The sequence below is a fragment of the Hippopotamus amphibius genome, chromosome 14, assembly GCF_030028045.1.
Source record: "Hippopotamus amphibius kiboko isolate mHipAmp2 chromosome 14, mHipAmp2.hap2, whole genome shotgun sequence".
Lineage (NCBI taxonomy): Eukaryota > Metazoa > Chordata > Mammalia > Artiodactyla > Hippopotamidae > Hippopotamus > Hippopotamus amphibius.
Window position 1 is genome coordinate 80,533,765 of NC_080199.1, and position 14,879 is coordinate 80,548,643.

General features: G+C 47.0%; 1 long non-coding RNA gene across 1 annotated transcript; it reads left to right on the forward strand.

The window, feature by feature from the left end:
- The first annotated feature begins 1,102 nt into the window (after positions 1-1,102).
- On the forward strand, positions 1,103-2,709 carry LOC130835933 (uncharacterized). Its single transcript, XR_009049064.1, has 3 exons — positions 1,103-1,805; positions 1,908-2,079; positions 2,439-2,709. It is a non-coding gene; the product is annotated as an uncharacterized LOC130835933 (long non-coding RNA).
- Positions 2,710-14,879: the final 12,170 nt, after the last annotated feature.

The following is a 14,879-nucleotide window of genomic DNA, read 5'->3' on the forward strand; positions in this document are numbered from 1 at the left end:
GAAGGAAGACAGCCCACATGCCTGGTCTCGTTCACACCAGGGGCCGGCTGATCCAGAAAAGTGACCGGGGGGAGGGGGGGCCGTCCTCAACACAGCGCAGAGTTCGCAGTGTGGTTAGATGCTGGGCATTTTGTACATAAGCCTGAGGAAAGAAAGGCAAGTCAAGGAGCTGAGAAACTGCTTTCCAGGGACAAGAGGGAGGAAACTGGCTGCTGCTTAGCTGCATGTTCTACCTGGAAGTTCCCCGAAGAGGTGAGGGGGCATTTGAGGTTCTGACGGTGTGTGTGCTGTCACACAGGGGGCGGGAAGGGGTCAGACCGGCTGGGTGAAGTGCCTCTGGGCCCGGGGAGAAGTTGGAAGGCAGGAGGAACGCGGGCACGTTTAGGGGGTGTCCCCTGAAGTAGGGAGGCCCTGGCTGCTGAAGCACAGCTTGTGCGGATGAACCTGAGACCAGCAGCCCAGCCACGGAGCCTCGCAGGTCTGGTGGCCCAGCCTTCACCAGCTTCCGGCCTTCTTAGACTCTGGACTGACCCTTCTGCTCATCTTAGTCTCTCTTCCCTCCCTCTTAGAGAAAATGCAGGCTCCCGTGAGGCTTGCCTTTCGGATAAACAGTGAATAATTTCTTAGTATGTCTCAAATACCATATATGACATACGTATAGTAAAATTACTTACTGTGGAGCTAAAGGGCAAGTTTAAGCAGACATTCTCTGCTAACGTTGGCAGCTTGCTCCCTCCGGATGCCGTGGGGCTCTTCCCACTCTTCAGCAGGCATGTCCAGGGAGCCTGGCCTAAGCTCTCCAGTCTTCCATCACTCAGCCAGACACGAAAAAAATAGTTCACACTTTCTCTTTTTGCCATGCCAGCCCCTCCCAAGAGCCCACATGAGCCGATTTGTCTTAAGAATTATTGTTTTTTTAATCAAATATCTCTTTAGCCAGAAAATTCTTACCACTATGCAGAGGTCACATCCTCTGAACGAGGGAATTCAGAGCTCTCGACCAACTTTCAGTTCTAGAGGCAACCCGCAGAGGGCGCACATTCCACAACCACACCTGGACTCAGCATCCCTGCTGAGGTCACCACCCACCACCAGGCCACCTGCAGCCACTCACACTCCAAGAACGTACAGAACACCCGCAGGCGTGGCTACCTCGTGCCAAATACTTCATTTCTGACGGAGCAAAGGACAACTTGGTAAGACGCAAGTCCCAAGCAAACAAACCAGAAAAAAAAGGACACCCGTAAAAGAAGCAATGAAACTCCAATGATAATTACCACAAAGCAATGGCGAACTGCAACATTATAAGAAAAAGCAAACTGTCACTGTTTCCCTACTTCTACGGCTGGATGGGATTTGGAAACACCGTGTTCACCCTTCTAAGACTTGCTTTTCCCCTGAGCCACTCTCTGAGGAGCCGCCCACCTCCCCTGCTACCTTCTCCAAGGGGCTGACGCGTTCATAGTGCAGGGCAGCAGAATTTGCCTCCCCAAATACGTCTCTTGGGCATGTTAATTATTTTAAGCTGGTTATTTTCTAAGAAACAGCAGGCATGGGAAAACTCTGAAAACCAAGTAGGAGTTCCCCTTTTGTGAGGAACATTTACATTTGTAAGGGAATCGCCCTGTGTGAGGGTGTCTCCCAGATCTCTAGACGCGATAGGCAGGCAAGCCCTTCAGCCTGTGTAACAACCTTGCCCTGGTTTACTGTGCTTTTCCTGCCCCCACCCCCACCCCGCCCCCACAGGCTCCCCATCCTCGACCCCCTCCAGGATGGTACTGGAGGTGAGGGCTTCCTCCGTTTTGGTGAGTAACTCAGTTTCCCTGGGCCTCTTCCATGTGTACGTGTTATTAAACTTTTGTTTGATTTTTCCCTTGTTAATTTGTCTCATGTCAATTTAACTCCAGACCAGCCGGACGAACCTGGAAGGTAGCGGAAAATTTCCTCCTCCCCAACAACAGTCTTGGCCCCGCAGCCCCCGATGCTTCATTTCATGTCTCCCCACCAAGGAAACACGCCTTTGACGCCACGTCGTAGACTTGCTTGGTCTCAAGACTCGGCCACGGCCACGGACATGTGGTAGGTGCCGCCACGTCTCCATTCTCTTGGAGAACAGAAAGAATATATTTAAAATATCATTTTAAAAGGAGATCACACAATCTCACTTTATCACCTTGATTTTAGTGATTGACTCTTGCAATTAGGAAAGTGTTTCTTGTAAACGTTACAGCAGAAACCAGTTCAGGCAACCATTGTGTTAGTCTTTACCCTTTCAGCCTATTCAGCTGCTCGCTCACAGATTTTTTTTTTCTTCTTTCTTGCTCAATTGTACTCTGAGAATGATTACATTCTAGTTAGAATTATACTATGCTGGTACTTCTCCAAGGAAACACTCCCTAGCACTCCCTTCCTTTGTGAGTGAGTATTCTTCATTCCAGAAGGAAGGTCATGGTGTGGTGGTAACCTCAAGGACCACCTGAACCTGCCCGAGAACTGCCTGATGCCAGCCTTGATGATCTCAAAGTTTCCTGAGGCAAAGAAGAATGCAAGATTGCATCTGCCCTCATCCCCATCTGCAGCCATGCTTTTCACTCCTGAACTGTAAGACCCCTTCCTGTTCCCTCCAGAAGGAGACGCAGTCTTGAGCGTGTTAGTCCTCTGTGGCCCCCTTTTCCTGGCAAAGCAATAAAGGCTACTCTTTTCTACTTCACCCCAAATCCTGTTCTCGCATTTCAATTCCGCACTGGTGAGCAGGGGCTGGGTTTTAGCAACATAAACGACTGAAAAAACTCATTTTGCAGTTGTTTGTTTCTAGATGTGAGGGGGTCCTGATGAAACAGAAAAAACCCATGATTTAAATTTTTTGTGAAACCTAAAACATGAAAGGAGATACTTCCTTCCAGCCTGAGAGAGGGACTTGATAATTTCTTCATACACGTCGCTGAACGGAGCCTGCAGACCTGAGCTTTAGTCCCGGTTTTCTCGTTTGCTGGCTGTCTTTGCCGGATGAGACAGCTAACATTTCTGTGGCTGCAGATGGTGTCAGACGAACAGATCGATGACCCCCAAACCTGCCTGATCACAGAAGCTCCTGGGAGCTTAAAAACTTCCCTGGGCTCCTCACCCACATAAGTATGGGGTGAGTCCTGGAGGCCTTCCCGGTGGTCCTCATGAACCAGTGGGCTTGAGATCGCTGACCTTTGGCCTGCACATCCTGATGTCTGGACACCAGAGAGTGACGTCAGTGGTCTGGCGTGAGCAGAGGTTGGAACGCTTCCCAGGGGGTGCTTGTGTGCAGCCAAGGTCAAGCGTCCTGGCTCTGTAAGGTCCCTTCTGTTTTTTTTTTTTTTTTTCTTTTGTGTAAGGTCCCTTCTGACTCCAACACTCTACGGTCTGAGAACCTTTGCCTTGGCGTTATAAACACTTCTGTGGCACTTCATTGCATTGAATTAAAACGGGTGCTTTGCTCTTGTAGCTCAGATCTGTGGACTGAGGGCAAGTGTCTCATAACCACCTCCTGCCAAGGGCTGCCCTTGTTCACGGGAGGAAGGGGTGTGGCGTGGGGGTGAGTCGGGACCCCAGGTCCTCCGCAGCGGCGCACGTGGGGCATCGCAGTCCCTGCTGGCGCTGGTTACGTGGGACTGTCACTCACACAGAGCCTTTCGTATACAGGGGTGTCGTTTCATTCTACCAGCAACACATTGAATTGGGACCACCCCAACGTATCCGCATTTCAGCTGATTTCTGTATTTTTCAGCGTAAGTGCTGCATGTGTTTGCACAGGGGCAGAGGAGCACATTGCAAGCATGACTGGGCTTCCAGCTTGAGCCTCAATGCGGTTCGATGTTAGGCTCTGCCTGGACGTCCGGCTCCGCTGGGAGGGCAGACAGGGAGGGTGGAAGCGGCTCCCCACCCGGAGGCATCCTCGAGGTGCCCACGTGCGGGTCCTGCACAGAAAGCTTGGCTGCTGGGAACAGCGTGCCGTGGTCATCCCGTTGGTCCCATGGACGCACCTCTGGCCACTGGAGAGACTCTGGACGTGCGGGGGCTTCAGCCCACTTGGGCCGTGGGCCCTGACAGCGGTGATACCGCCCAGAGACCACAGTTCAGCAGGAACTTGCAGAAGTGGATGGAGAGTGAGCTCCTTGTGACCGGGGCTGAAGCGGAGGAAGGGAACCTTTCCGGGGCCGCTGGAGCGGCCCTGAGTTCCAGGAGGGGAATGAGGGTGGACAGAACACAGCTTCCGTCCGTGCTGTGTCCAGTTCCCAGAGCCGCAGGCTAGGATCTGAGTACTGTGATCTTTTCGGGAGGTTGTCCAGTTCAGGTCAGCAAACGCCAGGCCGTGTCAGCTGTTCTCCACTCCTCTGTCGTGAAGAGTGTAAGAGCCCATCTGTCTGCAGGGAGATGGGCACCGCCCTGCCGTGAGCGTGTGAGTGGAAACGCTGTTAGTCTCGGCTGTGACGAGCTGTTGGGATCTCCAGCACCGAACGCCTCTTCCCATGGAATGCCTGTGGATACGCGGTCCTCTAAGGACCTTTCTTCTCCTTCTTTCCCCGCCTACGTGGCTGGGAAGGTGAGCTGAGGTTGTTCGGCTTAGACTAGAGGAGCCAGAGCCTGGGCTGGGCCAGACCCTCTGCTGGGAGCATCGCTCAGTGAGATGAGAGGCAGCTCTGTGGAAGCGAGAGGGCTTCTCTCAGCCCAGCGACTCCATCTTGCTTCCCGTGTAACCTTTCAGTGCTTAGAAAATTCTGGCTGAAGCTCTGTGGTTTTATGTGTCAACTTGGCTAGGCTGTGCTACCCAGTTTTTGATCAAACACTAGTCCAGATGTTTCTGTGAAGGTGTTTTTTTAAAGATGTGATTGACAGTTAAATCAGTAGACTTTGAGTCAAGTAGATTACCTCTCATAATGTGGTGGGCCTTGAAGGACTTGAGCTGAACAGACTGAGGTCCCCCAAGGAAGAGGGGATTCCGTTCCAGACGCCTTTGGACTCTAGCTGCAAAATCAGCACCTCCCTGGGTTTCCAGCCTGCTGGCCTACCTTGCAGACTTTGGACTTGCCAAATTGTGTGAGCAAATCCCTTAAAATAAATCTCGCTCTGTTTACACATCTTCTTGGTTCTGTGCCTCTGGGGAATCCTGAGTTAAGGCAAACGCCTTAAGCTCATTGGCCCAGCAAACTTTACAGAGAACTTCTAGCATCTAGAGAAGAAATCAAACATCAAAGGCTGTTTTCGGTCGTTTGTCTACAACCTAAAGGAGCTGTGTATGACCGACTGACTGCCTTTCAGGAGGGGGTTTGTGGGGAAAAGCTACTGATGTTTTCACAACCAGATATTATCATCAACTGCCCCATTTTTTTTTTTCAAACTCCCCCGTTTTTATGAGCACTGTTTTAGAGCCAGATTCCTTATGGTTTGTTCTGAAGCCATTTTACTAACCTTGGGGTATCTGGGCAGCAGTGGGGGTCAGACAATGAACAGTCAGCCCCAGGAGAGAGAATCAAGGAGCAGAGGCTCTGGTTTTGAAATATCTGAGAGGCTATGATGAAGTGAGTTGAGTTCTTAGTTGTCCTAGGAACTCAGAGAGGCCAGACTACTTCTGCTAAATTTTATATTGGTTATAAGCTCTGTTTTCAAATGCAACATGTAAACTGTTTCTACAAAATAAAAAGAAATAGGGCATTCAACAACTTTCTGGTGGATTTGATCAGCATACACACCACGTCTGCAGCTCACAGGGTCCCCTAGACTTGGAGGTTTGGGAACTGAACCTCAAGCAACCTCCTAAACACTGTCGTTTTCTTGGCCCCTTTGGTCTCGGCCACATAGACTCAGATTATTCAGCTATAATTATTAACGCATGAGAAGGGGAACCACAGGTGATTTCTTGAGCGTTCTGTTTATCTTATCGGTGGTTCCCCAGATGTGTATGGTGAGATCTTAGTCCCGCAACCTTGTCATGAGGACAAATACGGATACATTCAACCATGTTTTATACTGTGCACTTTTCACCCTTGGAGAGTTGCTATCAGCATTTAAAAGGTGCTAGGACCTCACTAGCCTCCCTCAGAGGGGCGTTTACTGGAACAGAAAATCTGACTTTATAAGGTCATGTTAAATCAGAAGGAAGAGGTTAATTTGTCCGAGCACAGTCCACGTGCAGAGTCTAACCCTGCACTGAGAATGCTTCCTGCCTTTCGGAGCCTACAAACCTCTTCATAGATCCAGCCTGCCCCGTGGGCTCTTTGGGGACCTGGTCCTACACACCAGGGTGGAAGCCGAGGTGAGATCCTGTATTTCACCTCCGCCAGGTGCTGAGAAGGGCAGGTGTTGGAGCAGCATCTACAATGAGCTTGATGATTTGGAGGAGAGGAAGAAGCGATAAGAATGGTTTTATTCAAACGTTTAAAAAGTTATTTGCATAAATATGTCCACAGTAGTGATTTAAAAATGGCAAACATCTGGAACTATTCAAATATCGAAGAGGGGGCTAAGCCTTAAAATTCTAGCCCAGTAACATGAATGAATGTCATGAGTGGATTGGAAAATAGGGCAATGGTGTGGAAAGTGTCCACGTAAGGACATGCTTGAATGAAACACAGTGAAAATAGCAGGACATAGAGTGTGTGCACAACGATTACCATGACGTAATGTCTGTACCTTAGCAGACACGAGGGAATTGGAGTGCGGTCGGTCGTTCAGGACGCGGGGTTCCCTGGGCTCTTTTCCACCCAAGCACTCAAGTTTCTGAAAGAGAGCGAGCTGGAACCCTCCCAAGGGTGCGAAGCGGGGGTGGTGGTTCCCGTGCTGGGGGCCGGGCCAGGACCCACGCTCGCCCGCGGGTCGGACCGACGGGCCCGCTCGCGGGAGCCGCAGGCTCGGCCGCGCCAGTCGAACGCCCTTCCCGGTGCCGTCCTGGCGCGTCCGGAAGAGGGGCGGAAGCCGACCGCCCGTGCGCTTCAGGCAAGCGAGCCGGCCCTGGGCGGGGAGGCCGGGCCGCGTCCAGGCAGGCCCGAGGCCTTGAGCGCCGGGCCTCCGCGGTGTCTCCTCCGGCTGAGCGCGCGGGACGTGGCCAGCCGCGCCTCGGGGGGGCCCGGAGCCGCTGAGGGCCGGCGAAGGGCTGGCGTCACCTCTGCGCCGCAGCCGCGTCTTCGTTGTTCTGACCTGGGGCAAGAGGGAAGGCCGGCCCTGCTGAGCCTCCTTTGTGAAGTTCCACAGCGGGTTTCATGAGCGCTGGGAGAGCCGCCTCTGAAATTCTGGAAACGAGGTGGCCAGCCCCGTCCCTGCTCCGCACGGCGCAGCAGGGGCTCCTCCAGAGGGACCCCCTCCCCGGAGGCAGGCGGCCACCCCGCGGGCGGGCAGGGGGCTCGGCGGGCGGGCTCCGGGGGCGGCGGCCCGGGGGGCGCCGCGGGGACCTGGCAGCTGCAGCCGCGCAAGCGCCCGTCCCCCCTCGGGGCCCCTCAGGAGGGTCCGCGCGCACGGTGCCCGGACCTGACTGGACTAAAGGGGGCGGAAGGACAAGGAGAGGGCCGCGCAGACCGCGCTCTCGCAGGCAATGGGCAGCGTCCGGTTCTCAGACACCTGGAAAGCTCGTTAACGCCAGAGGCAGGGAGACAGGTGAGGAAGTCTTGGGACATGCCTCCCAGGAAAAATGAGTTCACACATAATGAGGCGGGACATTCATCCTTCCAGGGCAGAGGATCGCTCCTCCCCAACCAGCGAAAACGCCTGGGCGTCAGAAGGGAGAGGACGCCCCAAATACACTTACTCGGTATTGAACTTTGTAGTTTCCTCATGAGTCCATGGCATCCTTAAAACAGAATGTTCATCTGTGGAAATATGGATGCTCACATAGGTTGGAAAATTACATCTTCAAGGCCAGATGTGTGACGTGCACAAAAGATTCCGTTTCCTCTAGTCATCCCCTCATTTGGGGAGCAAGGAACCAGGAAGGATGGAAAGATAGAAATACATTTTATGATGGCCCTGATTATATAAGGAGAGCTTTATAAGGGCCTTGGTACAACATTTTTGGATGTTATATGTAATACGAGTAATTCTCTTTTTGAGGAAACACAACATGCAATACTCCATGCCTCATAAAACAGGGAAATAATTCGTTTTATGTATTCTCCACCCTCAAAATTAAAGTGCCATGTGTGAGACTGTGAGGTGTGGGAGTAGCCTTGTTAGGTAGTGAAGAAGGGCAAAGCCACCACGATGGAAGCAGGGGGTGTAAAGTTGGGGATCGTGGGACATTCTGTGGTTCAAGAAGGAAAACAGGTCGCTGACAGCAAACAAAGATGCTCTGGACAAAGGTGTTTGTGGGAAACTCAAACGGTGAGGAGGCGACTGGAACCATTGCTTAGTGTTCAGTTATTTGCTTTCCATGACAAGCATTTTAAGAGCCTTAGACAAAAGATTTTCCGACTAGCATATTATTTCTCCTAATCCTCGCTATTTATGATAGAAAACAGTGGGAAATTAGAAGAAATTTTAGGGATCACTTCATTAAAAAATTAATTTTCCTGTAAAGTAAGATACACATGTGTAATCTTTGGAAACACCCAGTTAAGTATCAGACTTTATTTGAATTTATGTATTACGTCCTGTTGTTTAGAAGTTGTTAATATTTACATTAATTAATCGATGAAATACGTGATTGGCGAGTCAAAATACTCTATTTAAAGATTGGCCAGAATGGGGCTTCCCTGGTGGCGCAGTGGTTAAGAATCTACCTGCCAAGGCAGGGGACATGGGTTCGATCCCTGGGCTGGGAGGATCCCACATGCTGCGGAGCAACCACACCGGTGCACCACAACTACTGAGCCCACGTGCTGCAACTACTGAAGCCTGTGCTCTGCAACAAGAGAAGCCACTGCAATGAGAAGCCCGCAATGCAGCAAAGAGTAGCCCGCACTCTCCACAACTAGAGAAAGCCCATGTGCAGCAACAAAGACCCGATGCAGCCAAAAATAAAATAAATAAATAAATAAATAATACAATAAATCTTTAAAAAGAATAAAGATTGGGCAGAATAAACAACAACAATAATAAAAGCAAATCCTCCTTGGAAAGGACATAATTTCCTGTCTTCTAAGAGTCATTGCTTCACATGATCTTTCCACTGGTAACTATCATTTAGTGAGTGCTCTTATGCGATAGGTATACTATAAATATAATTTTATTAAAATTTTGAGTCGAGATATAATTGGCATAAAGAAGCTCTTTTTTAATCAAAAAATTTAAATTACAAAAGTAATATAGCACTGTATAAAGTGCCACCTCCCTCCATCCTTGTTCTCAGAAATCCTCACCTTGACCGCTTGCTGGGGAAGACAGTTTCAAGAGACCACAGGTCTCTGCCGCTCATGGAGATCCCCCAAGCCGTGGCGTCTGTGACGGAGGTTAAGTGTCGTGACCCCTGAATATTTATTGAGCACCAATAGTGTTCACGTGCTGGGAAGGAGACTCAGATCACAAACGTGTGTGTGTAAGGAAAAGAACTTTATTTTCTGTAATTAAGTTATAATTTCTATTTCAAAATCCATTTGCCAGGTGGTGGAAAGTCGGTGTTGGTATGATGGGATCACCCCAATTTTCCCTGGTGCTGGGTCTGTGCAGTGCCGCGGGCTTCAGTAGTTCCAGGTTCTGTTCCTGGAGTTTTCTGTCCTCCCAGAGGGACACCTGCTGTTGCTTGAGGAGGGAGACGGGAAGCCCCAAGTTTGAATTGTTAGGGTTAGTAGGGTTTGGGGCTTGGTGGGGAGGCGCCTGGGGACACGAGGCTGCCCACAACCGCTCTCCTGGCCTGGCTGTGACCTTGATGGTTTCATGGTGGAAGGAGATGTAAACCATGAAGAAGATATTTCCGGAGGCTCAGCTGGAGGCTGGCCCTGGGGCTGGGCTCTGCTAGTTGCTCTACCAGAGGATCCACTTCTATTCATATGATAAAGTTTGTCATTTGCAAATGATGAATTTTCCCCCACACACTTCTGATCCTAATAGCTTTTGCTTCTTTTTTCTTTAGTGCATTGTATTACCTGGTTACAATGTTGAATAGGTTGGTGACAGACAGGAGGCACTTTTATCTAGCCCCTGACTTTAAATGGACCACTTCTTTTTTTTTTTTTTTTGGCTGAGTAGCATATGGGATCTTATTTCCCTGATCAGGGACTAAATCCAGACCACGGCAGGGAAAGCGCCCGAGTCCTAACCACTGGACCGCCAGGGAATTCCCTAAATGCACTGTTTCTAATGTTCACAGTTACGTTTGATGTGTTTAGTAATCAGGCTAAGGAAATTCTTTTTTATTCCATATTTGCCAAGAGCTTTAATAAAAATAATTCATTTATTTATTCAATAACAGTTCAGTAAATAGAAACTACTATCTAACAAATAATGAATAATTATTGAATTTTGATTATTTTTCTGCATCTATGAGGTAACCATGTGGCTTTTTTTGTGACTAGACTACTATTTAGAATATCTTAAATTTACAGAGAAAGTGAGCAGGTAGTACAGTACAGAGAATTCCTTTTACCGTCTAACCACACATACACTTTGCCCTATTACTAAGGTCTCACATCAGTGTGGTACATTTGTTACAATTAAGGAACCAATATTGATACATTATTATTCACTCAAGTTCATACTTCATTTGAATTTCCTTAGTTTTTCCCTAATGTCCTTTCACTGATCCAGGATACCTTCCAGGAAACCACACTATAGTTAACAGTCAGGTCTTTTTTGGCTCCTCTGGCTGTGACAATTTCTCAGACTTCCCTTGTTTTTGATGACCGTGGCCGTTTTCAGGCACAGTGGTCAGGTATTTTGTAGAATATCCCTCAGCTGGAATTTATCTGAAGTTTTATCTTTCTTCTAAAAAATTATTCATTTAAAAAATGAAGTGTGATATAACTGATATATAGCATTGTATTAGTTTCAGATGTGTAACATAGTGATTTGATATTTGTATATATTGTGAAATGATCACCACAAGTCTAGTTAACATCCATCACCAAACATAGTTACACGTGTGTGTGTGTGTGATGAGAACTTTCAAGGTCCACTTTTTTAGCAACTCTCAAATATACAACACAGTATTATTAACTGTAGTCACTGTGCTGTACATTACATCCCCATGACTTGTTTGCTTGATAACTGGACGTTTGTACCTTCATCCATTTCCCCCATCCCCACCCCCTCTACTTTGGCACCCACCGATCTGTTTTCTGTTTCTATGCGTTCAGTTGTTTACGCTTCCATATATACGTGAGATCACACAGTGTTTGTCTTTCTCTGACATTTCACTCAGCATTATGCCTTCGAGGTCCATCCTTGCTGTTGCAAATGGCAGGATCTCCTTCTTTGTTATGGCTGAGTAATATTCCATTGTGTATATGTACCACATCTTCTTTATCTGTTCCTCTGTTGTTGGACACTTAGGTTGTTTCCATGGCTTGGCTATTATAGATGCTGCTATGAGCATGGGTGTGTAGATCTCTTTTTGAATTAGTGTTTATGTTTCCTTCAGATAAATACCCAGAAGTGGAACTGCAGGATCAAATGGCAGTTCTTCTAAACACTTTTTGAGGAACCTCTATACTGTTCTCTATGGTTGCTGCACTAATTTATATTCTCACCAGCAGTGCACAAGGGCTCCCTTTGATGCGTTTTCTTATTATTACACTGGGATTATGAGTCTGGGGGGAGAAGACATAAAGGTGAAGTGCCATCCTCATCACATCATATCAAAGGTACACACTGTCAATACGATTTATCACTGATGATATTGACCTTGACCACACGGCCGAGGTTGGGCTTTCACGTTTCTCCACTGTAAGATTCCTCTCCTGCCCCTGCCATCCATTCTGTACTCTGAAAGAAAATCACTGTGTGCAGGGCACATGTAAGGAGTGGGGAGTTATAATTCATTTCTCTGACGGTGGAGTAACTAAATAAATTATTTGGGATTCCTCTGCATGAGAAATCTGTCTATTTTCCCCATTTATTCATTTATTCTCTGGTGTCTTTTTTTTTTTTTGAGTACTGAATCAATTTCCTTCTATTATTTCACTTTTTGGTCAATTTTGGTAAGTTGGTAATTTTGGTAAATTGGTCAAATTTGGTAAATTGGTCAAATTTATACTTTATTAGGAATTTTTTATTTCATCAAAGTTTCTAGATTTATTGACATAAAAGTCATTCACAGTATTCGTTTATGGTTTTAAAACTCTACTGAATATGTAAGTGTCACCCTTTTCATTCTAAATTTGTGAGATTTGTAACCTTGCAAAGGGGTTTGTATGTTTTAATACTCAGTTTGTCTCCATTGCTTTTATATTTTTTAATTTCACATTTTTACTCTTATCTGTATTATTTTCTTCCTACTACTTTCTTTACATTGTTGTCCTTTCCAAGGTTCACTGTGTTTATTTTCATTTTTACATGTTTTCACATAAATGCATATAAAGTTTAAATTCTCTCTATAGCTTGCATTAGGTATTTTCCACAGGTTCTTCAAATGCAGTTTTTTTAAGTTAGAAATTTTCAAAACTTTCATTGTATTTTTCTGTTGATCCAATGATATTTAGAAGTGTACTTTACAATTTCCAGATATATGTGCTTTTTAAAACCATCTTTATTATTGATGTCTGATTTAAAGATATTATGACCAGATGTATGGTTTGTGGAGTATCAAAAATTTTTTTAAACTTTTAGGTGGAGACTTCCTTTGTGACCTAATACAGAACCAAATTTTCTAAAACATTTCTTTTATGCTTGAAAAGAATGTACATTCCCAATGTTGGGGTATAGGTTTCTGCATATATTACTAGATTAGGCCAGAGACTTCCCAAACTTCTTAGCACCTAGTGTCACAGTAGTTTCTTTTCAGCACCCCTAGACCCCCCAAAAGACTACTAGGTCTGTTTAAGTAGCTAGATCCAAATGACTTAATAAGCATTTGTGTGCTAACAACGTGTAGCTGTTTGAAAAACTATTACATATAATTGAAAGAAAAAAATAATATCTTTAACTTCTTCAATCAGCATGTTACTTACGAATGGGCTGAGGCTGCCTGTTGGGTCTGCGTAAGTGCTCAGCCCTGGAAGCAGACTGGACACTGTTGTCACCCTCATTCCTCATCGAGCTTTATGTTCCCGTGTAATTGGTTTTTATTTAAGTGCTGAAACCCCAGCTTCACAAAGGTTTTCACGAGGTCGTGAAAAGAGTGTCGTACGATCTAACGTTGAAGCAGTGAACTCTCTCAAGCTCAGGCTTTGAGTGTCTGACCAGATGTTGAGTGTGGCTGATCTCCTTGAAACCTGAGCTCTCCCAGGACGTCCTTGTGACTCCTCTTCAGCACCAGACACCCTGGCGCGCCTTGGTGTAGAGTTTGGGGACTGTGGGATTGGCTCTTTAATTATGTTGTTCCATCATTCTATCATTTTATTAGTTTTTTATATGTCTGATCTTTCAGTTTCTGATATAGAGGTGTCTTAAAATCTCCCATTATGACTGTGGATTTGTTCATTCCTTCTAGTAATTTAGGCCAGTTTTTGCTTCCTGGCTTAGAGTCTCAATAGAGCTATGTTATTATCTCTTCTCGATGAATTTCCCCTCATTGTTAGGTAGGTACCTTCTATCTTTATTAATAATTTTTGCCTTATATTCCATTTTTCTGGTGATAATATTGTGACACACACTTTCTTTTGGTTGGTATTTGGTAAATCTCTTTCTATTAATTTATTTTCAATCATTTTGTCAGTTTCTTTTAGGGTTTGCCTCTCGTAAGTAATACATAGGTGGGTTTGAAAAACAATACAGGGACTTTCCTAGCGGTGCAGTGAATAAGAATCCGCCTGCCAATGCAGGGGACACGGGTTCAATCCCTGGTCTGGGAAGATCCCACATGTCTCGCAGCAACTAAGCCCGTGCACCACAACTACTGAGGCCACGTGCCACAACTGCTGAAGCTCGTGCGCCTACAGCCTGTGCTCGGAAACAAGAGAAGCCACCTCACTGAGAAGCCCAAGCAGCACAACGCAGAGTAGCCCCTGCTTGCCGCAACTAGAGAAAGCCCACACACAGCAGCAAAGACCCAACACAGCCAAAAAAAATTTAAAAAATAAAATAAAACACAAACTGATAGTGCTTTTTTTTTATAGGTGAATTTAGTCTTTTATTAGTTTATTTTATTTTATTTTTATTTTGTGGCCACGCTGTGCGGCATGCAGGATCCCAGTTCCACTTCCAGGGATCAAAACTGTGCCCCCAGAGTCTTAGCCACTGGACCACCAGGGAAGTCCCGCAGCTGGTTTTATTTTGGCCAACTTATTTTGGCTACTTACGTCTACCTTCTTACTTTGGAACCCTGTCCTGAATCCCCGCAGACTCAGACCCTCAGGAGCCGTGCTGACGGACACATCTTTTCCCAGAAACAGGCAACGAGGAGGAAGAGGTAGGATGCTGGCTCCTTTCCTTGGCCTTTTTCTGGCTGGAGTTGGGGGCTAGGAATCACCCCCTCAACAGGCATCTTTAGACTGTTCATTTGGGGAAAATAGTTGTCTGCAGTTGAACATATTAGCCCAAGGGGTAGTTTGATACAGGGAAAGGAACGCTGGATAAGAAATTGGGAAACCTGTGTTCTTCTCTCAGTTGTTAGCTGTGTGACTCAGCCTGCTTCCTCCTGGAGTGATACCTGCCTTGCCTCGTTCAGAGGACTGCCTGAGGATCCGATGAGACAAGGATGGAATGCGTTGGGTTCTGCAAGAGCTTGTACCTGGTGGGTGGATTCGTGGTCCTCAGGGCGGCCTGCCCATACGTCGGTCACCAGCCCTCCGCTTCTCCTCCTGCTTTTCCTCTTTGATTGTCACTGT